Below are 25,153 nucleotides of genomic sequence, written 5' to 3'. Positions count from 1 at the left end.
TCTGATATTTGCCTTTGTTTTTCTAACTTGGTTCTACTCTGTGTTGGGTTTCCATTTTACACAGTAGCTACTGACTTCTAAGAAAAATGAGGATTAGTCATCTCTCCCTACCTCCTGCAAACATTTACATATACTTCCCTTTCTCTCCTTCTCCTTTTATAGGACATCAGATATTTTTGGTAAATTCTTTATTTAGTATTTAAATTATTATGGCCATGCAAATATTTTTCACAGCTGTCACAGAATTCGCTATGATTGTATTTTCTATCTTGTCCAACTTAGTGTTTTCCCACATAATTATCCGAGTTTTAAATTTTATGTACTTTGTGCCTATTGTTAATTCATTCGCAGTGCTGTGATAAATCTGAAACCTTTCACTCTCGTTGGACACATCAGGTTGTCTCTCTGTTCCGTTTTCTGTTGGAGACGCCCGTCTGCATCCTGTTCAGAACGCAGACTCTCACCCAGTTCTCCCTGGTTTCCAGTAAGGCGTTTTGTCTTGCTTTCAGGTGTGACTTGTGTTCCTAAGATCAGGGTCTCTGCTCCACCCTCTCCAGAGATGCATCTCTAGACTTTCATCAGGGATGGGGAGAAGATTGGTTTTGGGGGTGAGGCTACTTAAATGAACTTTCACCTAGTCATCTCGTTTCAAGCCTCACCCTGCGTTTTTGTCTTCATCCTGCTTCCACTACCTGAATCTTTCCAGCATGAGTCAGCTTACTACTACTTTTCTTTATTGTGATAATGTGGTAAAAGAAACATAACATAAAATTTTCCATTGTAACCATTTTAAAGTGTCACAATTCAGTCTTATTAAGTATATTCACATTGTTTTGTAACCGTTCCGTCTGTCCATCAGTCTCCAGAACTTTTACATCATCCTAAACTGAAACTCTGTACCTATTAAACGATAACTCCCAGTGTCTTCCTCCTCCCCGGCCTCTGGAAACCATTATTCTACTCTCTGTCTTGATCAGCTTCCTTCCTGATGGCTTCTTCCTCTCAGGTTTCAGCTTTCTTGGTCTTGTTGGGTTATTTACCACTTTTTTTCCCTTTCTAGCTTCCAAAATATTATTGACTTCTCTCATTTGCTGTTGTGTCTTTCCCCATTCTCTTAATCTTTATGGGTTTTATACTTCTAAAAACTCCTTTAACTTTTTAAGGTAAGTTTCAGGAAGGAGTCAAGGTCAGTCAAGCCTAACCAGAGGTCTCCTTTCCCCCCTACATTCCTTATTATTATTTTTTAAATTTAAGGCTTTTTAAAGTTGGGAATTTATATACAGGTATTCCAAATAAAGGCAGTTTTATTGCTCTGTTGGCTATAAAATTAAGCTTGATTGATGGGCGCCTTCTTTATCACTGGTTCCTGTCGTGTTAGCAGGGTTTGCGTGGTCTTCTCCTCTCTCCCCAGCAAACTCAAGATGGTGTCACTGTGTGAGGACATGTTCTGCGCTACTGTTCTCATAGTAGTGAGAACCTGCCTTGTGTGTGGGTAATTTGGGGAGGCAGACTGTTTCCTAGAAATTTCTGTAAAAGTCTGTTATTCAAGGTGCAGTTGAGGCCTTTCCTCCTCAGTGCAGCTTCTCTGAGGGCCCTAGGCAGGGCTGATTACTCCTTCTGTGCCATGACACCTGTGAGTAATTCTGTTTTATTCTCACTACATTAGATCTATCTGTCTACACTAGATACCTGCATTATACGATCTGTCTCTGTCTTTCTTTCTTAGACCTAGTGTTTTTCAAGGTTTGGAGAGCACTCCCACATTCTGAGACAGTTTTTGGTCTGCAATAGATAATTATTTACTAAATGACTAAATAATCCACCTGGATTGATTAAATTTCCTAATTTCTGTCAGGCATGCTGTCCTTGTGCGCTTCCTCATCAGAGTCAATGGAAGACTACACCAGAAACTTCAGTGCTTTTTGCTTGTTACTGGGAGTCAATTCTGTGTAGTGATTAGAGGCGTGACCAGAATGCCTGGATTCAGAGCAACAAACAAGTTTCTTAACCTCTCTGTGCTTCAGTTTCTTTACCTATAAAATAGAGATTATAATAATAATACCTACCATGTAATATTTTGAGGATTAAATTATACATGTAACGTGCTAGATCAATGACTGGAACATTATTTTGTAGTGAATCTCTTTTTCATCTTTATGGGGACATTGTGTGCTATAATATCATTAGAACCTGATGATAGTAGATGATGATTTTTGATAGAAAAAATAAAATGACAAATCTAGCTACTATTAAAATATTTAGCTCTTTGAATTTGGTATATGAACATGTTCTGAAATGATCTCCATGGACAATAACAGATTATAGCATTTAGATACTAACTTAAAATGGCAGAAATAATGTCTTCAGTGTGTTATATACCTACTTAAATACTATATTCTGGAGAGGGAGTCAAGATGGCGGCGTAGGCAGACTCTGAACTCACCTCCTCCCGTGGACACAGCCAATTTACAACTACTCGTGGAAAAATTACCCCTGAGACAGAGCTGAAAACTGGATAAGAGGAACTCCTGCAACAATGGACAATCCTAACTGGGGTGGAAGAGGCAGAGACTCCCTTCCGGAGAGGAAAAACGCCGCCTTCACAAGCCGCCAGCGTCACGGCCGCCGGGAGCAGCTCACAGGTACGCACCCTCCCTGGAGGCGCGGGGCCCTGAGCGAGGCGCCCCGCTGTGGGCATTGTGTGGACCCAGCACAATCGAGACCAGCGGCATAATATCTGAGCTTTGCTGCTACTAAAGCATTGGGGAGCACCCCAGAAAACCCGGCTCACAAAGAAACTAAAACTGGCTCTTAAAGGGCCCGCGCACAAACTCACCCGTTCCAGAAAGCATCCTAAAATCACCAGAAAGAAAGGTGCACACTGCTTTGGTGACAAGAGACTCACCTAATAGGCCCTGAGTGCATCTGGTGAGGTGAGACCTCTCCAGGGACTGGGACATTGGCGGCGGCCATTGTTGTGGCCTGGTGTGGCGATGCTGACACAGAGCATCGTGGAGTTTTCCTGAGACCTGCTAGCCCAGGGTCTGCTCCACCGCTAGAGCACCGATTTAATCCCAGCTCAGCCAGGGCAGGCAGCCCACCCTAGAGACTGGCCCCACCTAACAGCAAACCCTCAGGCAACGTGTGGGCCTGCATAGATTGGTGACTGGATTTTCTGCAGCCTGGCAGCTGAGCTGACTTGAGCGGGGCAGGGTGTGCACAAGGGCGGGTGGAGAGTGTGGGGTGGTGGCGAGGTGTGTGGGAGCTCCCGCCGTGGAGAGACTGGGTCCGCTTGGGGAGGTGGGCGCTCACGGGGCAGGACTGTGTTGACTGTGTGTGTGGACCTGTGGGCGGCAGGGCTTGTCAGCTGCAGAAGACTTGTGCTTCTCAAAGACCCACATAGGAGGTTTGCCCCACCTTCCAAAGCCTGAAACAATTGGGTGCTCCTGTGCCTAAGGCCAGCCCCACCCAGCTGCAATCCTCAGAGAGCTGACAAGAGACCTAATAGGCTAGAGGTTTACAGCAATTCTAAGGCCCTGAGCCTAACAACCTGCCACGCTGAGGGCCTACTCACTTAAAGAAATACTGCAACACAGATGTGGTATTAGAACTTGCAGCCAACTGTGCTGGGGCTCCTCACACCTGATAAAGAGACTGAAGGGCCCACAACAACTACAAGCAGCTGAGCATTACAACAGCTGGCCAGGAGCATAACTCAGCCTCCTGGTAGCCTATGGGAGAGCTAACAGGCCACAATAGAAGCACACACGTAGCCCACATAGGGGCCACCCTGGAACATTGAGAACTGAGGGAAGCACACTGGAAGCCTCCTAAGCCATCACTTACATAAGGTCACCTATCCAAGAGCAGGAGGCGTGCCTGACCTACCTAATACATAGACACAAGCACAGGAAAGAGGCAAAATGAGGAGGCAAAAGAATACATTCCAAGTAAGGGAACAGGACAAAACCCCAGAAAGGAACTAAGTGAAACAGAAATGAGCAACCTACCCGACAGAGAGTTCAAAACTAAGAGTGTTAAGGATGCTCACTGATCTGGGGAGAAGAATAGATGAACTCAGTGAGAATGTCAACAAAGAAATGGAAGATATAAAAAGAACCAATCAGAAATGAAGAATACAATACTGGAAATGAAAAATTCATTAGAGGGACTCAAAAGCGGAGTAGAGGATACAGAAGAGCGGATCTGTGAGCTGGAAGAAAGACTAGAAGAAATTACCCAAGGTGAACAGGTAAAGAGAAAAAGAATTAAAAAGAGTGAGGACAGTCTAAGGGACCTCTGGGACAACATCAAAGCGCACTAACATCCGTGTTATAGGTGTCCCGGAAGGAGAAGAGCGAGACAAGGGGCAGAGAATCTATTTCAAGAAATAATAGATGAAAACTTCCCTAACCTAAGGAAGGAAACAGACATCCAGGTACAGGAGGCACAGAGAGCCCCAAACAAGATAAACCCAAAGAGGCCCACACCAAGACACATCATAATCAAAATGTCCAGAATTAAAGATAAAGAGAATCCTAAAAGCATGAAGAGAATGTCAAGTTACATACAAAGGAAACCCCATAAGGCTATCAGCTGACTTCTCAGCAGAAACCTTACAGGCTAGAAGAGAATGGCGATATATTTAAAGTGCTAAAAGGAAAAAACTTACAGCCAAGAATACTCTACCCAGCAAGGTTATCGTTCAAAATGGAAGGAGAGATCAAAATTTCCCAGACAAGCAAAAATTAAAGGAGTTTGTCACCAAGAAACCAGTGTTACAAGAAATGTTAAGGGGACTGATTTAAGGGGAAAAGAGAAGACCACAAATAGGAAAAATTATCTATTTCCCACGATTAGACGTAATGGATACAAATGCACAAAAAAGAAGTTGGATATGATATCAAAAACAAGGAGGGGAGGAGGGTAGTTAAAGAGTACAGCTTTCAGACAGAGGTCAAACTAAAGTGACCATCAATTCTGTATAGAAGAAGTAAGGAACAGAGAAGGACTACTAAAACACTGAGGGAAAAAAAAAAAGGTAAAAAATGGCAGTAAGGACATACGTATCAAAAGCTACTTTAAGCGTCAATGGACTAAATGCCCAAATAAAAAGGCATAGGGTGGCTGACTGGATAAAAAAACAAGACCCATATATATGCTGCATACAAGAGACACACTTCAGACCTAAAGACACTCACAAACTGAAAGTGAAGGGATGGAAAAAGATACTCCACGCAAATGGCAATGAAAAGAAAGCAGGGGTAGCAGTACTCATATCAGACAAAATAGACTTTAAAACAAAAACTGTAAAACGAGACAAAGAAGGGCATTACATAATGATCAAGGGAACAATCCAACAAGAGGATATAACACTTGTAAATATCTACGCACCCAATGTAGGTGCACCTAAATATATAAAGCAATTATTAACAGACATAAAAACAGAAATAGACAGTAACACAATAATAGTAGGGGACTTTAACACTCCACTTACACCAACGGATAGATCATCCAAACAGAAGATCAATAAGGAAACATTGGCCTTAACCGACACACTAGAACAGATGGACCTAGTAGATATATACAGAGCATTCCATCCAAAAACCGAAGAATACACGTTCTTTTCAAATGCACATGGAACATTCTCCAGGATTGATCACATATTAGGCCACAAAACAAGTCTCCATAAATTTAAGAAGATTGAAATAATACCAACCATCTTTTCTGACCACAACGGTATGAAACTAGAAATCAACTATAGGAAGAAAATCAGAAAAGCCACAAATACATGGAGATTAAACAAAATGCTACTGAACAACGATTGGGTTAATGAAGAAATCAAAGAAGAAATCAAAAAATACCTGGAGACAAATGAAAATGAAAATACGACATGCCAGAATTTATGGGATACAGCAAAAGCGGTTCTAAGAGGGAAGTTTATAGCAATACAGGCCTATCTCAACAAACAAGAAAAATCTCAAATAAACAATCTAACAATGCACCTAAAGGAACTGGAAAAAGAAGAACAAACAAAGCCCAAAATCAGTAGAAGAAGGAAATAATAAAAATCAGAGCAGAAATAAATGAAATAGAGACCAAAAAAACAATAGAAAAAATTAATAAAACCAAGAGCTGGTTCTTTGAAAAGATAAACAAAATTGACAAACCTTTAGCTAGACTCACCAAGAAAAAAGAGAGAAGGCACAAATAAGTAAAATCAGAAATGAAAGAGGAGAGGTTACAACAGACACCTCAGAAATACAAAAGATTATAAGAGAATACTATGAAAAACTATATGCCAACCAATTCGACAATCTGGAAGAAATGGATAAATTCTTAGAATCATACAACCTTCCAAAACTGGATCAAGAAGAAGTAGAGAATTTGAATAGACCAATCACCAGTAAGGAGATCGAAACAGTAATCAAAAACCTCCCCAAAAATAAAAGTCCAGGACCAGATGGCTTCCCTGGTGAATTCTACCAAACATTCAAAGAAGAGTTAATACCTATCCTTCTCAAACTCTTCCAAACAATTGAGGAGAGAAGCTCCTAACTCATTCTACGAAGCTGACATTACCCTGATACCAAAACCAGACAAGGACAACACAAAAAAGAAAATTACAGGCCAATATCACTGATGAACATCGATCTGAAAATCCTCAACAAAATACTAGCAAATCGCATACAACAATACGTTAAAAGATTATACACCATGATCAAGTGGGATTTATTCCAGGGATGCAGGGATGGTTTAACATTCGCAAATCAATCAACGTAATACACCACATTAATAAAATGAAGAATAAAAATCACATGATCATCTCAATAGATGCAGAGAAAGCATTTGACAAGATACAGCATCCATTTATGATAAAAACTCTGAATAAAATGGGTATAGAAGGAAAGTACCTCAACATAATAAAGACCATATATGAGAAACCCACAGCTAATATCATCCTCAATGGTGAAAAACTGAAAGCTATCCCTCTAAGAACAGGAACCAGACAAGGATGCCCACTGTCACCACTCCTATTTAACATAGTATTGGAAGTCCTAGCCAGAGCAATCAGGCAAGAGAAAGAAATAAAAGGGATCCAAATTGGAAAGGAAGAAGTGAAACTGTCACTATTTGCAGATGACATGATTTTATATATAGAAACACTTAAAGAATAAACCAGAAACTTTTTAGAAGTAATAAACGACTATGGTAAAGTTGCAGGATACAAAATCAACATACAAAAATCAGTTGCATTTCTGTACACTAACAACGAAGTAGCAGAAAGAGAAATTAAGAATACCATCCCATTTACAATTGCAACAAAAGAATAAAATACCTAGGAATAAACTTAACCAAAGAGGTGAAAGATCTGTACACGAAAACTATAAAACATTGCTGAAAGAAATTGAAGAGGACACAAAGAAATGGAAAGATATTCCGTGCTCTTGGATTGGAAGAATTAACATAGTTAAGATGTCCATACTTCCTAAAGCCATCTATAGATTCAATGCAATCCCTATCAAAGTTCCAACAACATTTTTCACAGAAATAGAACAAAGAATCCTAAAATTTATATGGAACAACAAAAGACCCCGAATAGCTAAAGGAATCCTGAGAAAAAAGAACAAAGCTGGAGGTATCACACTCCCTGATTTCAAAATATACTACAAAGCTATAGTAACCAAAACAGCATGGTACTGGCACAAAAACAGACACACAGATCAATGGAATAGAATCGAAAGCCCAGAAATAAACCCACACATCTATGGACAGCTAATCTTTGACAAAGGAGCCAAGAACATACAATGGGGAAAAGAAAGTCTCTTCAACAAATGGTGTTGGGAAAACTGGATAGCCACATGCAAAAAAATGAAAGTAGACCCTTACCTTACACCATACACAAAAATTAACTCCAAATGGATTAAAGACTTGAATGTAAGACCTGAAACTGTGAAACTTCTAGAAGAAAACATAGGCAGTACGCTCTTCCACATCAGTCTTAGCAACATCTTTTCAAACACCACATCTGACCAGGCAAGAGAAACAATAGAAAAAATAAACAAATGGGACTACATCAAACTCAAAAGCTTCTGCACAGCAAAGGAAACCATCAACAAAAGCGAAAAAGACAACCTAACAATTGGGAGAAGATATTTGCAAACCATACATCTGATAAGGGCTTAATCTCCAAAATATATAAAGAACTCATGCATCTCAACAACAAAAAAACTACCAACCCAATTAAAAATGGGCAAAAAGACCTGAACAGACATTTCTCCAAAGAAGATATACAGATGGCCAACAGACACATGAAAAGATGTTCAAAATCACTAACTATCAGGGAAATGCAAATCAAAACTACAATGAGATATCACCTCACGCCTGTCAGAATGGCTATAATTAACAAGACAGGAAACAACATGTGTTGGAGAGGTTGTGGAGAGAAGGGAACTCTCATACACTGCTGGTGGGAGTGCAAACTGGTGCAGCCACTATGGAAAACAGTATGGAGATTCCTCAAAAAATCAACGATAGAACTACCATATGATCCAGCTATTCCACTGTTGGGTATTTATCCAAAGAACTTGAAAACACCAATTTGCAAAGGTACATGCACCCCTGTGTTCATTGCAGCCTTATTCACGATAGCCAAGACTTGGAAGCAACCTAAGTGCCCATCAAGGGATGAATGGATAAAGAAGCTGTGGTATATATACACAATGGAATACTACTCAGCCATAAGAACCGATGAAATCCAGCCATTTGTGACAACATGGATGGACATTGAGGGTATAATGCAAAGTGAAATAAGTCAGAGGGAGAAGGTCAAATACCGTATGATTTCCTTCATTAAGTAGTAGATAATAACAACAATAAACAAACACATAGGGACAGAGATTGGATTGGTGGTTACCAGAGGGGAAGGGGGGAGGGAGGAGGGTGAAAGGGATAATTCGGTACATGTGTGTGGTGATGGGTTGTAATTAGTATTTTGGTGGTGAACATGATGTAGTCCATGCAGAAATAGAAGTACAATGATGTACACCTGAAATTTTTACAATGTTATAAACCAATGTTACTGCAATAAACAGTTAGAGTAACCTTAAAAAAAAAAAATACTATATTCTTTAAATATACAATGAGATGTCCAAACTCTTTTAAACATATGGAAATATATTTGAAGGATTGTCAATATTCATGCTCTTCTCTGCCTAAGAAGAGTTTTATGTAGCCTATGAATGAATTTGATATTTGGCCTGATTGTTGTCTTCTAATTTGGGAGCCTGCTCTATTTGATTCTCCCTTCAGAGACTGTATGCTAAGGGAAGAGAACCCTCTTCATTCATTCAGCAGTCGTTGAACACTTGCACATGTGCCTAGGCATTGTGGATACAAGAGAGAACAAGCCATTGTTGTTTTTCTCAGGAAACCACCGTCTCTTCATCATTTCAGTAATATTAAAATCAGATGTTCTGTCAGAATGTATTCACACTCTTTGACCCAGAATTCCATTTATAATATTTTATAAATAGAATAAAAATGTGCACAGAGATTCATGTACAAGGTGTTCATTAAAATATTAATTATAAATGCAGTAATAAAGATGAATTTTGGTACATCCATTATATTTTCCAGACTTTCTGTTAGAAACATGCTATTACTTAAATAATTAAAATTTTATTTAAAAAAGTCTGTTTTGGTGGATTTGCATGAGAAGTGGATAGAGGGTTAGGTCAGTTGTTAAATTCCATGATTCATTGAAAGGAGTGGTAAAGTGCTCAGGTCTGTGTTAGAGCCTCAGTTCCACCATTTATTGTATGTATGACTCCGGCAAGTTGGTTGTTTAAAATTCCATAAACCTCATTTTTTTCTTATCTATAAAATGGGCATAATGTTAGTAGTTACGAAGTTTGTTGTGAGGATTAAATGAAACAGTATATGTAACCTAAAAATTAAAATATGAAATAGCTCAGTAAATATTTGTGGCTCGTACTGGTACTGTTTTTTCTTATACTCATTCCCTCCTTGATGGTTTTTCTCCATAACTTTCCTCCAGTCAGTCTAACCCAGGAATGGCAGTGTTTGGTGTGGTCTGACAAATTCCATTGCTTTGTAATAGCCATCTAGAGGTTTCTGAGGCCTTTGCCAAGCTCCACAGGGCTGTCACCCGTTCCCTGTGTGGGCCAGCCTTGAAGGGGGGAAACAGCAGTACCTGTGCTGAGTTTGCTATTCTTGCTGTAAACCTTGTTTGTCTCTGTATGCTCATCTTCTCTCCCTGTTCTCTTTTGGGTTTCATGTAGTTTTTTGTTTTTTTTTTTTGTGATGAGGATCAGCCCTGAGCTAAAATCCATGCCAATCCTCCTCTTTTTGCTAAGGAAGACCAGCCCTGAGCTAACATATATTGCTAATCCTCCTCTTTTTTTTCCCCTTTTTCTCCCCAAAGCCACCCAGTAGATGGTTGTATGTCATAGTTGCACATCCTACTAGTTGCTGTATGTGGGACGCCGCCTCAGCATGGCCGGAGAAGCGGTGCATGTGTATGTGCCTGGGATCCAAACCTGGGCCGCTTGTAGCAGAGCGCGTGCACTTAACCGCTAAGCCACGGGGCCGGCCCCTCATGTAGTTTTTGTTCTTGCACCTGATTTTGGTAGGAGTCCGTTAGTTCCTTTTTTTCCTGATTGTTTGTTGTTTCATAGCATAAATGACTCTTCATAGTAGGGTGGTAATCCCGAGCTGGCCTGAGGCCCTTCTCAGCCCTGCTGCTTCTGGACCTCTCAGGAGGCGCAAGCATAGCTAGTTTGTAAGGCTGACTTGTACAAGCCTCGTTTAAAGAAGAGTTAGGTTGGGGCCGGCCCCGTGGCTTAGCGGTTAAGCGTGCACACTCTGCTGCTGGCGGCCCGGGTTCGGATCCCGGTCGCGCACCGACGCACTGCTTCTCCGGCCACGCTGAGGCCGCGTCCCACATACAGCAACTAGAAGGATGTGCAGCTATGACATACAACTATCTACTGGGGCTTTGGGGGGAAAAAATAAATAAATAAAATCTTTAAAAAAAAAAAAAAAAAAGAAGAGTTAGGTTTTGTGAGAACTTTTCTTCTTACTCCCCTGAGTAGAAAGTTCCTGCTATGTTTAGTATAAGGTAACCAAATGCAAAGGAACTTTTCCATAAGAGATTATGGTGTCCTTTTAGGGCAGGTGGATTATGACCAGAAAAAAAAAAATTTTTTTTTTGGTTAAATGGCATAAATTTAAATTCATGATGTTTAGGTATAAGTTGCTTTCTGAGGGCATGCAGTAAATAACAACCAATAGCTTATAATTGGTGATTAATGAAACAGCCCTTAGCACATAGGCAAAAATGATTTTACTTTATAACACATCTTGGGAGTTACATGGACATGAACTTATGGACACTATAAAAAGTTTTTACTTTTCCTGATGACTTTTTCTACATTGATAAGTCCAGGGTATTTATAAATGATCATAAATCAGAACTTTATATTGAAAAGAATATTAATAGTTGGGTTTTGAAATCACTTGCCTTGGATTTAGTATTTTTTTGTTACTTTAATTCCAGGAATTAATACCATCTGGTGTTCAATTAACTTTATTTTGACTCATTTTGAAGGAAAAGCAGAAGATGTTTTAATGACATCACTCAGCTAGAAATCAGATCGGTTCCTTGGGTGAGTTGCTTAACTCTCAAGGCCTCAGCAACTTCCGTCCTGTCACATAGCTCTAGCGCATGATTGTCATGAACCCTGAAATTCTCTGACCTTTTTTTTCTGCCAAAATTCAGTTTTTTTCTACTGAATTTTTAGTATGTTAGGTATATATTAGATGTCAATATACATTTCCAAGTATTTGATTCCTCTTTCTAAATTTTAATCTGAAAAGACTGTCACTTTTTTAAAAAAAGCTATGTTTAACTTTGTTTAGATTATTCTTTTATTCATTAAAACAGTTTCAACTCTATATAGTAACTGGCTCCTGGTATTAAAAAAAAAACCACGCACACATTTAGTCCCCCAGTTTCACCCTCCTCACAAACCTTGTATCACATTTATATTAACAAGTAATAAAATTAACAGATTTGAGCTTTAACATTCTAGACAGTGGAAAATGCATTGCTCAGCTATAAGATAGTCCTGCAGAGAAATCTGGCAGAGGAAGAGGAGTGTGCTTTACACACTGAAAACTCCGCCTGTGGCAATTGGGCACTGACTTGCTCTGTACTGTTTTAATAGAGAATTGAATAGTTTTGTTATATAGGTATTTCATGGAGTTATTTGTTAAAACGAAAGAAGAATATTTAAGTCCTTTTGATAATAACTTTTAAATTTTTGACCTTAAAATGACCCTTAAGAGGCAGAGGGAACTCTTTGGTTATAGAACCTCAGGTAAAAAGCCCCTGCTGGGAAGAGGGCTGTTGGGAATACATCGAGGGTGGTTTCAGGCACGTTAGAATAATTTCTCTGGGCCAGCCAGGTGGCGCAAGGTGGTTGGGTGCGCGTGCTCTGCTGCGGTGGCCCAGGGTCCGCCAGTTTGGATCCCGGGTGCGCACCGACACACCGCTTCTTAAGCCATGCTGTGGCGGCGTCCCATGTAAAGTAGAGGAAGATGGGCATGGATGTTAGCCCAGGGCCAGTCTTCCTCAGCAAAAAAGAGGAGGATTGGCATCGGATGTTAGCTCAGGGCTAGTCTTCCTCACACACACACACAAAAAAGAACAATTTCTATCTCACTAATAGTTACTCCTTGCATATAGGTATTTTACTGTGTCATCAGTTCTCCTTTACTGTGTTCCTTTGAAGTAAATCTAAAATTGATTAGATGTTTCTCATATTCTAAATTAGGAGAATGATTATCTAAAATTTTTAAAAGTAAGATTTTTAAGACCTCACAGGATAAATCCATTGGTTGAAAGTGAACAATACTTTTCTATTTCTTTGGAGAGATTAAAAATGGAATCTTTTTTCTCTGTGGGGGTGGGGCAGGTGGGAAAGGATGTTACCCCTAACTGATGTGTCAGTCAGAATTCTTGGTGGCAGTAAACACCAATTCAAACATATTGTGTATTTTAAAAGGATATTGGGTAGAGCTCAGTGGCTCATCGACTTGTTGGGAGGGTTAGAGAACCAGATTCAGGGCTAAGCAGCCAAAATCGATGCCCAAAATCACATTGCACAACGATTCCCATGAGGGTGCCAGTCCCATCTGCAGACAGACTGACAGCCGCCACGGCCTGCCCCAGTGACACTGCTAGCTGTAGATGCCTCTGAGGGCTGCCGCCTCTGCCCCAGACTCGACCTTGCTGCAACTGCTCCGCTGTTAGTGTGCGAGTTCCTTCTGGTCCCTACCTCTCCTGCTCACGAATTGCCCATTTCCAGTCTGGCTGGACATGTGTGTTTGGCAGAGCTCATGTCCTAGAAGTACAGGACATATGGGAAAGTGTTTAACCTTTTGAAATCGTAAGATGGGGGGGAAGTTCTCAAATATAAGACATGGAAAACTCTTTGACCTTCTGAAATCATGAAGTGGGGACATTCCCAGATATAAGGGAAAGTTCAGCTGTTAGGCAGACAGAAAGAGCGATAGACGTGCCACCTGCATCTGCTGTTCTAGGTGTGATATGTGCTGAGCCCTCCCTCTGTGCTGGGCACCGTGCTGAGTGTCATACAGACGTTACCACAGCTCATCCTCACATTAAATTGAGGTGATAGGCCAAGAGAGAGTAAGTAACCTACCCAAGATCACAGTCACTGCAGAGCTGGGACGCAAACTCAGAGCTGTGATTCCAAACCTGTGCTCATGACCACTGCGTTAAACCGACTCTTTTAATCCTCCTCCCTCCCCCAAGTATTTGCTCAAAATCCTCTAAATAAATCTGTTAGATTGATTCTACTAAGTTTATTAAAATCTTATGTATGGCATGTATATGTATTTAGGCATTTTAAAGGAAATTGAAAATTTGCGGCTTTAATTTTATCTATTTTCAACAAATTGGATAATTTCTGGCTCTTTTTCTCCTTGTGTGACTGAGACACAGGCTCCAGCCTGATAAAATGCTTTCTTTCTGAGTATCAGCACTTGCAAGCCAGTTGTTGAGTGTGAGAGAGAGAGAGGTTGGCAAGAAGGAGAGGGGACCTAGAGTGACCAAGACTGAGGCAGGGAGGGAGAAGCACCGCACCCAGACAACCCCGGGAGAGGGAGAGACAGAGACAATACACATGGACGGAATGGGCGGCACGCTCATGTTATCCTACAAGCAGCGTTCTCTATATCCTTTGTTATTTGTAATCGTAGGTTGAAAAACAAGGCAACCCACTTTGCCTTAGGAAAGTCATTGAGGCCTTTTTTTTTAAGTTAGGATCACTGCTTTCTCTAGAGTAAATAGTTAAGTTTTAAGCCTCTGTACCAGTTTGCATTTTAAATTGACTCATGTACTTCTATTTTAAAGCTAAAAAAAATATGTGATATCTAGGAGTAATAAACAGGAGCTGTTATTTAAGTTGGGACCTATCCAACTTGGTTTGCGGGGAGAAAACATAAAGACAAGCTCCCATAGTTCCTATGATGTCAGCTATGCTAGAGTATTTCTTCATAAACCACAGCTCTTGTTAATTATTCCTTTAGTACAAGTCTGTCTGTCCTGCAGATTTTTTTATGCTACCAAAACAGCACTTTATAATAATGTTATTTTATCCACTTGTGCCTTTGGGACTGAATGGGCAGCTATAATTTTGTGAATGTTGGTTGATCAAGTGCCCTTCCACACACGTACTCTTGTAGACGTTCTAAACGTGAGTTGGGTACTAGAGAAATACTTGATGTGCGGTAAATGTCCATGAAATTAAAAGTGATTTTTGTCCTCTTTGTGTTAGATTTTTAATATTGAATATACTGTGCTTTTTGTCCTGACCCCCATCTGATCTTTCCTAGGATATAAATTTTAATTTGAGAACTCATATTTCTCTATGAATTTTTTGTTTTTGGTCCGATGCAGGCTGTATACAATGGATTTTTGTATAAATGCAATTGATGTTATATACTCTGGTATTCCCCTACTTTCCTTTGAGATTTATGCCTCTTTTATGAACTGTTTTAGTGGCCCAGCAATCCTCAAATGGGCACTAGTCCTTTTTATTAAGCTACCAGGTTGAAAACAGGATGTTGGCGTATGCACAGTTTTTTATCTTTATGGACCTTAGCTAATGGTGAATTTAATTAGTCATCTATATAAGAAAGGCCATGCTGGGCCGGAGCAGTGCTCCCTCCAACTCAGGCTGTTCTAAAGAGCTGCAGCAAGGAAACAGATTACTTATTGGAACTTTGTCATTCCTAAAAGACACATGGGCCATTTCTAATTTTCCTTAACTTATATACTGTACTCAGAATTCATGCATTTATTTAAACTCTTCAACGTGGCAATCTGTTCTGATTACATATGTTATATATGTATTAGCTAAAATACCAATTATAGATTTGTTGGAATGGGTAATTCTGGGAGAAAATACCATTTATAACGTGAACTTCAGTTCTTTTCTTGCTCATAAGCTGCTGCAGTTTCTTCACCTGTAAAATAAAAAATGATCTCACAGGGGTTTTTTTGCCCCACTCTCAAAGTCTGTTATTTTTACTATGGCCAATTTATGAGTTTTGTCTTTCTCAGCCTCCTTCCTAGCATTTTTTCCTACATTTGATTTAAATATAGACTCTTAAGCAAGTTATTTATGTATAATGAAGGAGACACAGGTTATGGAGGACCACTGAATTCCTCTGAGTTATCTTATGGCTGTAACCGAAAGTTTTGTGTATTTTAGGAGAAACAGTATTTCATAGCTGTAGTTCAGAGAAAACAGGTATAGCTCGAATTGAGTGCTTTGGGATATGGATTCATTGAAGGTCCTTCGTGAGATGTGAATACTACTTTTCAGTTTGCTGGAAGCTGGCTGAAGACGTTGGCCATTCCTTCTTTCCTTGTCCCTTGTACAGTGCCCACCGTGAGAAATTGTCTTAGAGCTTGGTTGTGGGGAAAAATTGTTTCTATTACATGGCTGAAAATATTTAGAGCCTACCAGGACTACTAAAGAATGAAGATAGTATTTTCCTCCTAGCAGATAAAGGAGGAATTTAGGAAAAAATTGTAACTCTTGGTTGACTTTTATTTTTGAAGTTATAGACTGTCCTTTAGAAAAGAAATGGGCTGAAGTGAGCTTTACAAAAATGGTTTCCACTTTTGAGGAAGTTAATGGAGTTAGGTGACAGTCTGTGGGACACATACGTATGATGACAGCATCTTCAAGAAGAGGCTATCAAATACTGGTGGTGTTTGGTATTCAAGTAACACAGCTCCCCGGAATAAGATCAGAGGTAAACCTGCTTTAATACCAAGCTACTCTCTATAGTGAATATTTTATTGTGTTGTATTAAAATTCGTGAAGAATAGTAAAGCCACAGGCTCTGCGATGTCTAGATTTGTATATCTCTTCATTATGTTAAATGTTGAAGACATGGAAGAAAATTAACTCTGGAAATATTTACCTTCGTGTTCTACATAGAATCACATGTGAAGATGTCATGTTATTTCTTACTAAGTACATTTTATATCTTGGCCAGAATGTGAGTAGCATGTTTGTCTACAAAACAAAAGTTTTTAAACGTAATTATTCATACTGTGTGTGGGTGTGTGCAAGAGGAAGGGAGGGAGGGAGGGAGGGAGAGGGAGAGACAAACACTCACTGTAAGGAGAGATCGTATATGTGGTGAAGTTTCAAGAAACAATACGTGCTCCGTATGCTGTGCACTTCCGTATTGTTGAACTACAAAGCAAAACAGCAAGTGCCATAGGTGATACCCCCCGAAATTGATTTCAAAACCATACAGACCATTTCATTATCTTTGTTTGGTCTTAGTGATAGGTCTGCTCACAAAGTGTTTTGTTGTTGAGGGAAAAAAACAAAAAAACAAAAATCCTAAGGTTTTTTAAAAATAAGTTTGTATTATTTATCATTAGTGTCCTGGGTGAGTGTGTCCTCTCCTTACCTCCCCTTCATCTTTCTTAACCGTCAGTGCAATGGATGAGATTGTGAGGGAGATTTTTTATTACGTGTTAATTTATGCTGAAAATTCCCAGGACACAATCAAGTATTTAGAAGACTAGCATATGAATTCAGGTCTTTGGGAAGTTTAAATCATCAATCTGTTGAGTCTCTGCTCTGTGTAAAGCAGTAAGTTGTTTCAGTAGCATGTTTTTTAGTCAATGGGGATAATTTGTTCCAAGGAATTTTCACTTTCTCGGAATAGTTGAGGACATTCATGTAGCAAGGCCACATTTCCTGGGTAATGTGTCCTAACAGTTAAGTAATTGCCTTGATTTTTATTTTAGAATAGGTATGTTACTTTTACTGTGTGAAAGCAGTGGGTGCATCAAATAACAAATTAAGTTTACAATTTAGAAAGAAAATATTTCTACAAAATATTTTCCAATTAATGACACATTAAAAATCAGATTCTGTTGAGTATAAAGAACTGAGACCAGTGTGTGTTATCCCATAGTGTTGGGAATTAAAGTGTTCCACATGAGAGAATTTTCCAGAAAAGGAAAATTAGGAGTCATAACTCTAATAATTTTGTTGTAAATTTTAAGAAATTAATGAAATACTTTAGTGTGTATGTGTTTGTATATGTCTATGTCTATATCGAGAGAGAAAGAGAGAAGTATTTCAAACATCCAGGAAAGTACAGAAACTATTTTGATAAACACCTATGTACCCACTCTATTAAATCTTAACATTTCTTCCCTGACTTCGCAGAACATATGGAATAGCCTCAGTCACTTAGAAGTGGTTCAGATTAATCATTAGGAATGAATACTAATCAGTGAGCTAGGCTGTGCCTAGCTTACTCCTCCTCAGACCCTCAGGCCTAAATGCAGTGTATACTTCTGATTCATTCCTTAAAGCCCCAGGTGTCTTATTAGTGTATAGCAGTGAGCCTTTTCCTTTCTCCTCTTGTCTAAAACAACCTTGGAAGAATGGGACAGATTTCTCAAATGAGCAGCCTGGGTTTACGTGTTACTCCTTATGGGGTAAATGGGGTATTTGCGACTAATAATTTTATTCCAGTTTACTGAAGATTATAATAGTGAAAAGAGAAAGACTGGGATTTTGCATCCCGGACCTGTCTCTTTCTGGTTTGGACAAGCTATTGAACCACGCTGTGTGTTTTGTTAGGATCTTTCCTGTAGGGAGGGTCTGAGCATTGAGTGAGCTAATGTAAGTATCTGGCGCAGAGAAGATGCTCGTAAAGGTTACTTTACTATCACTAGCCTTCTTTCAAGTGGTTGAACTTACTAAAGTCTGATTTCCAAGTGGGTGGAGACATTTCTGCACAAAAATATTCAAGAATTCTCCTCGCCCCCCACCCCAAAGCGGATTTTAACATTAAGTTTGATCATTGAACTCTTAGAATCCCTACTGATTGTTTTCGTTGTACTCTGGGTTTATTTTTGTACCTAAAGTCTGATAGGCACATAACAAATGCTTTGTGAACCTTAAACTAAGTGAAAATAGATTGTTCAGATGAAAGGTATGTGGATAAGTCAGTTTTTGGGCAATTCTAGAGAACTCTTGCCAGAACTGGTATCTTTGTTTTGGTCTTCAGAGACTATTAAATGTGATCACTGAGTCATACTTGCTGTTTTTTCTGTCCCCTGGCTATCTCTCTCTTAAGACCCTGAAGCTTGCCAGCCACAGGATGTTTCAAAGCAGAGTAGGCCTTAGCCCAGGGGGAGTTTGTTTGTTTAAAGAAAAATAATTAGGTTCAGACATCCCTACCATGCCGTAGCTAGTCTAGTCATGTTAGAGTTAGTGAGTTCTTTTGATTCTCTCTGGTGGTCATGGTGCCTAAAGGTAACAGATAAATTTGAAAGTAGTTAAAACTTTTCCTGAGATTACTTGGAACTTTATAATGTAATCCTAAGCAGAGAGTCCTAAAGGAGTGGGAGGAAAGGGAATGCCATTTATTTTGCTAGTTGTTGTTTTTTAATGGGATTCATTTAATTCAAATTTTTCCACCATTCCTTTCTAGAGTTGTGGTATAGATGATTTAAAAACAAAACAACAACCAAAAATGTAAAACCACACTATGGTAGCTATATCTTCATTAATTTTTTGAAGTTGGGACCATAAGAATCTTTTAAAAGGGGCAGTATTGCTCTATAGATGTTTAGACACAAAGGTATGAAAATTGATGTTTGTGTTTCAAATGATTATCATCTCCAAAATTTATGACTTATTTCTCCTTACATATTCTCTGCCAAATAAGGAAATCCGAGGCAGATATTTTGGGCTTGCCTAGGGTACTGGGCCATATCTCTTTGATGAGATAACTTGTAAAAACCAAGTCCTAAAGGAAGGGGAGGAAGAATAAGCCAGAGTGGTATCTGGTGTTCCCGGCAGAGCGAACCCATGTCCTGAGGCCTGAAGTGAGAATATGCTTGATGTGTTTGAGGAAAGGAAAGAGAGCTGTGTGGCTAGAATGGGGCGAACAAGGGGGAGACTGGTAGGTTAGGGAGATGGGGAAGGGAAATGTCAGATTATAGTGCTTCTGGCCTTTGTAAGGACTTTGGCTTTTAGCCTAGTGAGATGGACTCAATTAGAGGGTTTGAACGGAAGAAGGACGTGATCTGACTGTCTTGAAAAGGAGTAACTGACTTGTTGAGGTGGGCAAGGGGAGAGGCTGGAGATCAAATAGATGAGAAATGAGTGGCTGGGGCCGTGGTGGTCGGAGTGAAAGTGGTAAAAGTGGTAATATTATGGATATCTTTTGAAACTGGAGCTCTCAGGATGAACACTTAGTGGATAGTGATGAAGACTTCTGCACATAATGTCTCATTGACCCATTTCTAATGATGTTAAGATTAATTACTGGGTTCAAGTTTGTTTTTTTTGTGTGTGTGTGAGGAAGATCAGCCCTGAGCTAACATTCATGCCAATCCTCCTCTTTTTTTGCCGAGGAAGACTGGCCCTGGGCTAACATCTGTGCCCATCTTCCTCCACTTTATATGGGACGCCGCCACAGCATGGCCTGACAAGTGGTGCATTGGTGCGTGCCAGGGATCCGAACCTGGGCCGCCAGCAGCAGAGCGCGCGCACTTAACTGCTGCGCCACGGGGTCGGCCCTGGGTTCAAGTTGTATGACCCTAATTTATCCATTAGAAAGTTTCCCATCAACCTTTTACGTAATGGTTTTAGCAACCATTGATTACTTTTTGGATCTGTTATTTCATTAGGGGTACAAAATGGTGATTTTCTAATCATATCATTCCTTCTGCATTTATTATTTGGAATCCTATAAAAAAGAGTTTTCACTAATTGACTTCTTGGGTACTCTGAGGGTACCTTCCATATAAGAAAGGCAGGATAAATGTTTGATTCCTTTTATCAACTTTCAGAATAATAAATTAGTGCCCTAGCAACTTCCAAAGATGACCATAAATTTTTTTAATATATTTAATGTTTCAATCAATGGTAGTCGTTATCATTTTGCTGTTCAAAATGTCGTTATCATTTGATGTTCATTAGATCCGAAAACATGTCTCCAAAGGAAAAACTATAAAACAAGGTATATTCTGAGAAGTCTAACTTCCATCCCTCTCCCTTCTACTGTGCTTTCTCTTTTCTGTATAGATAACCGTTTAGAAATGGTTTTGGTTTATCCTTCCATTGCTTCTTTTTGAAAGAAAAAAAAGCAAGTCTCTATTAATATTTGTATTCCTCCAGTTTTTTACAAAAAGAGTAGCATTTTGTGGAACACTAATTCAGCTGCAGGATAGAAGTAGGGAAATACTGGGCTCCTTCAGGGTTATTCTTGAGACCTGTCAGCTTTTCACTCCTTATGAAACGTTTTCTGTCATATTCCTAGCTGTCTCCACAACAGGCACCTCAAAGAACATACGTGTTTTGAAAAAGAAAAAGACCCCCACCCACACCGTTTGGCAATATTTAGCAAAATTGCAGATCCAGCAATTCCCCTTCTAGGAGTCTTTCCCAAAGGTTGCACTAACAAAGTTACAAACTGGTATATGCCTTTGTTCTGTTTCTTCAAGGTTGGGACCATGTCTTGATTGTCTTTTAGTTATGGGCTTTGTTTACTGAGGAACAAAACAACAACGATGATGTAGTTGGCATCAACATCAATGGTGTATGGTGTATGTGTGGAAGAAATGGCATTTTGAGACTTTGCCATTTTGAAATAGGTTAAATATTTCATCAGTTAAAGTTAAATCGTTCCTCAGTTTATTCATTCTTTCAATAAATATTTACTGAGCACTTGCTGCATGACAGTCATTGTCTTAGGTGCTCGAAAGATCAGTAAATGAAACCAACAAACATCTCCTCTGGAGCTTACTTTCTGTAAGTGTGAGGGGGGTAAGTAGACTAGCGTCATAAGCAATGAATTTATTGTTTTCAAATGTGCAGTTCTAGGGCTCCTCTTTTACGTCTTTTATTTTCTTTTTCCAGTCTATAAATGGCATTCATAGGAATTGCAAGACCCCGGTAAGTGAAAAGGATTGAGGACCCAAGAGGTTGTAGGTTTTTACACTCAGTCCGAGTCACATCACTGTGTAGTTCCGAGCCTGTGGGATGCAGCCTGTGTTCTGTCCTCCTCACCTCACCCTCAGCCTGTGAATGACTTTATTAGAAGATTGCTCAAGAACTGTTTTGATAGTTCCCTCACGTCACTAAAATTTAGATAATTGTCCTTAAAGGTTTTATGTTTTTGTTATAATATATTCTTAATTACTGCGTCTTTATTTCAGAAATGACCATTAAGAAGTAGATCCCCAGATGCAAAAGTGATGAAACAGTCAATTTGTCCTAAAGTAAGATGCAGCTGTGGCTTTTCCACCAGATTAGTAAGTGTGGCCAAATTCTCTTTAACTTTATACTTATTTTATCTACTTTGAAAAACATTTAATAAAAAATATAGTGGACATTTTATAAAGTGTCAACTTGTATTTCTGTTTTTACTTTGGATTGTAGTACAAATTCTAGCGTATAGCTCTAGAAAATGTATGTCTGTGCTGCACCTTTTTAAGAACCATAAAGGCAATATTATAAAATCCTAGCTTTAGAGGAAATCTATGAAAAAGAGTCACTATAATACCACTGTCCAAATAGAGCTACTCTTATAATTTTTGGATATTTGTTTTCCTTGCTAGTCTTTGTTCTACACATTTAAAAAAAACACATAATTTTGATCATGGTGTTGTAAAGAGTATGCTGCTGGTATATCTTTTAAAATTAAATTTAAGATGTTTCTTCCTGGGAATAAAAATGTACCCTTCAGTACGGGGTTTCAGTTGGGATGATGAATATATTCTGGAATTAGATGGTTACTGAACTTTGTGAATATAGTAAAAACCACCGAATTTTACACGTTAAAGGGGTGAATTTTATGACATGTGGATCATACCTAAAAAAAAAAATATCCTTCAGAATGTCAAATCTCAGCCAGAGTAAAACCCGATTGAATACTGATGGTTTTGAATGTGAAAATGTGCCACTCATCGTTATGTACGTATCAAAAATGATTTGATATTCAGTAGAACAAATATTTTTGTAATAATAAGGATAATTTTTGTAGTAAATATTTTTATAAAAATTAAGTACTTTTATTATTAGAGACTTACTATCTCTTAAGCTTTGGTAATACCAAATGTCATAATATTCTGAATATACTATGTTAGCATTTTGTAATTTTCATTTTCAAGAGACTAACATTTCAACTTTTCTACCTGAAATTTTTTTAGGAACAAAATTGTATCTATTTTTCTCAGAAGAGAATTCCACAAGGTAAGAAATTGTTCATACAGTAATAAAACAAATAGAGTTGAATACAGGCTTAATTGCTCTTGATTTTTTTTATCCTTTCCCCCATATTTATTTCATATCTTTTCTTGATTATTAGAAGATTCTCACCAATTTGAGCAGGACACTGCTCAGAGGCAGTACTTTACATGTTGCTGTACCACCTCAGAATGTGCTAGCGAGACCTGGCTCATCTTATCTGAAGTTAGGAGTGAAGGCTGTGGTAAGAGTAGTCACTGCTGACACTCAGATACTGCCTTCACGGGCAGAGCCAGTTCCTAGCATCCTTAGGATGCTTTTTTAAAAAAAAAGTCCTGAACGATCACCTTTACAATGGATTTTAAATCATCATTGATTTACATTGTTGTGCCCTTGAGACTTCTGGAGGGTGAAGCGTTCCCATAGGCAGACAGTCAAGTCTCTTCATCAGTGAGCTCACTGTTTGCCACCAGCTTCAAGTCAGGTGCTTGGCAGCCTGAGGAAGTTACCTTGGTTGAATTTTCTCAGGGACTTTGTGGTGTAGGTAGTGGTGATCACTGCAGATTAATTCAATCTGTCAGCTGGAGATGCTCGTAAAGTGAATTATTCACATCAATAACTCTTTCTCATTTATTCTTCTTTTCCAATTTCCTGTGTCCTGAGAGGAATGTGCCCTCTCAAACACATCTTTTCCACTTGGTTTTGAAACTGCCACAGATTTAGTTAATCAGTCAGTTTTTGTCCTGATAACTGAAAACAAAGGGTTAAATAAAGGGCCCACCAGCGATGAGGAGAGGAGAGCAAGTCACCAGAGGTTTTCATTTCCAAGTTTCTTGTGAAACTCTTTTTCCCTGTTGTTTTCTTCTGCCTCTAGGGGGTCAAGGGAGGGGTCTTGGGACATCTTCCAGGGCACTGCTCAAAGGCAGTACTTGAGGAGAAATCCAGATCCTTCTTTTCCTGGACCACAGTGTTTAAAGCAAAAACAGAAACTTCAAAAGATTTCATCCTTGCAAACTTGATCTGTTACATCTTTGTCGCTGTTCTTTTGGCAAATGAAGTTTAGATCTTCGACCTTAGTACAATGTATGATACAATGATGATGGATCATAGTGTCTGGTACCCTTAGGGCTCCCCTGTAAGTGTTCAGTAAATATTTATTTTTATAAATACCAGATACTTTCATAATTTTTTTAGAGTGGAAAATAATCAAAAGAAGATTATTGACATTTATATAGTATCACCCTGCTACACAGTCAAAGATGTTAAAGGACAATGACAACTTAAAAAAATTATTGTTAACTGTACACTTAAAAATGGTTGAAATGGGCCGGCCCTGTGGCTTAGCGGTTAAGCGTGCGCGCTCCGCTGCCAGCGGCCCGGGTTCGGATCCCGGGCGACGCACCGCTTCTCCGGCCATGCTGAGGCCGCGTCCCACATACAGCAACTAGAAGGATGTGCAGCTATGACATACAACTATCTACTGGGGCTTTGAGGGGGGGGAAATGGTTGAAATGGTAAATTTTGTTATGTATATTTTACCACAATTAAAAAAATTATTGTTTAACTTTTGGGCAACTCTGTTTATTAAGAAAGAAGATGGCTTTGTCTGAAGTATCAGTTTCTAACCTCAAGTGCAGGAGTATTAGTAATGCTGTTCCTCAGTTTGTATCATTCCCATTATCACTGGTTCATTAAAGGACTGCTCTTCTGTTTTCTTTTAAAACTTGTCCCCATGTCAGTGACCTTGTAATGTGTTTGATATGTATCCTTTTGTTTGTGTCGTTTAAAAGGTTTTATTATTTTATGTGCCTGTATTTTAGTTGTACATTAGGTCTTAATCTAACTCTTGTAGTCCCCTCCTCGCTCCTTTGTCGTCTTTCTTTCCTAAGATTTGGACATGTTGCTGGGTGTTCATCTAATTTGTTTTGTCCAACTGGTACATTGTATTCCGGGTTGTTTTTTATTAAAGTGAAGCTGTTATATGTAAAATTCCTTAAATGTATAAGGCACATTAAAATTAAGAAAAGGCCAATTTGTGTTCATTTCTTTATGTGAGAACTGAAGTTAAAGAATGTGAGTTAGATGCTGTGGAAGGTTAGAGGAAATGAAAACATCTGTGTAGAAGGCTGTCTGTTAGAACAGTCAAAGGAAAGAATTGCAGGGCCTAACAAAAACATGTATTTTTTCTTCTAGAAACAGTGTATTAAAATGCTTAAGTCTCAGTGTTAGCCCATAAAAGCTTAATAGTTGAAAGATAATACCAGTAATATTATAGAACCTCCCCATTATCTATT

General features: G+C 39.0%; 1 protein-coding gene across 1 annotated transcript in view; it reads left to right on the top strand.

The window, feature by feature from the left end:
- Positions 1-25,153, top strand: part of FRS2 (fibroblast growth factor receptor substrate 2) — an 83,268-nt gene that overhangs the window by 3,881 nt on the left and 54,234 nt on the right. The window contains exons 2-4 of the mRNA XM_004429401.3: positions 21,531-21,566; positions 21,830-21,925; positions 22,823-22,865. The gene's annotated coding sequence lies outside the window, so the exon portion shown is untranslated. The remainder of the gene's footprint in view (positions 1-21,530; positions 21,567-21,829; positions 21,926-22,822; positions 22,866-25,153) is intronic.

The sequence above is a fragment of the Ceratotherium simum genome, chromosome 17 (assembly GCF_057802395.1).
Source record: "Ceratotherium simum simum isolate JZ-2026a chromosome 17, ASM5780239v1, whole genome shotgun sequence".
Taxonomy (NCBI): Eukaryota; Metazoa; Chordata; class Mammalia; order Perissodactyla; family Rhinocerotidae; genus Ceratotherium; species Ceratotherium simum.
This window is presented reverse-complemented; position numbering and strand designations above follow the sequence as displayed.